The sequence below is a fragment of the Tupaia chinensis genome, unplaced genomic scaffold (genome assembly GCF_000334495.1).
Source record: "Tupaia chinensis unplaced genomic scaffold, TupChi_1.0 Scaffold144269_1, whole genome shotgun sequence".
In the NCBI taxonomy this organism is placed as follows: Eukaryota; Metazoa; Chordata; class Mammalia; order Scandentia; family Tupaiidae; genus Tupaia; species Tupaia belangeri.
In genome coordinates this window covers 555019-555358 of record NW_006204127.1, presented here as the reverse complement: position 1 = coordinate 555358, position 340 = coordinate 555019, and positions in this window count along the sequence as shown.

The window sequence follows — 340 nt, the reverse complement described above, 5'->3', positions numbered from 1 at the left end:
GGTGTCTTTATTTTTACAGCATGTAATTTCTTCGACATTTGTCATAATTTTTACTGTTAGATGTCAGTCTCTCCTGATGAACCAGGTCTAATACGTAGTTTCTCAGGAACTCAAGCCCTAAAGAAAAAGATATTTTGTGTTTTATGTAAACCTATATACAATATCCAGTGCAGTGCCTCATACCTAATAGATGCTCAACCAACATTTCCTGAACAGATGAATAAACAGATGACTGTTAAAATCCTATGTGGAAGAAATCTGAGTTTCTTTTTTGGTAGTGCTTAGACAGTCGAATTTATATATTTTTGTTTAAGTGTATCCTGGAAGGATCAGCTGTTAG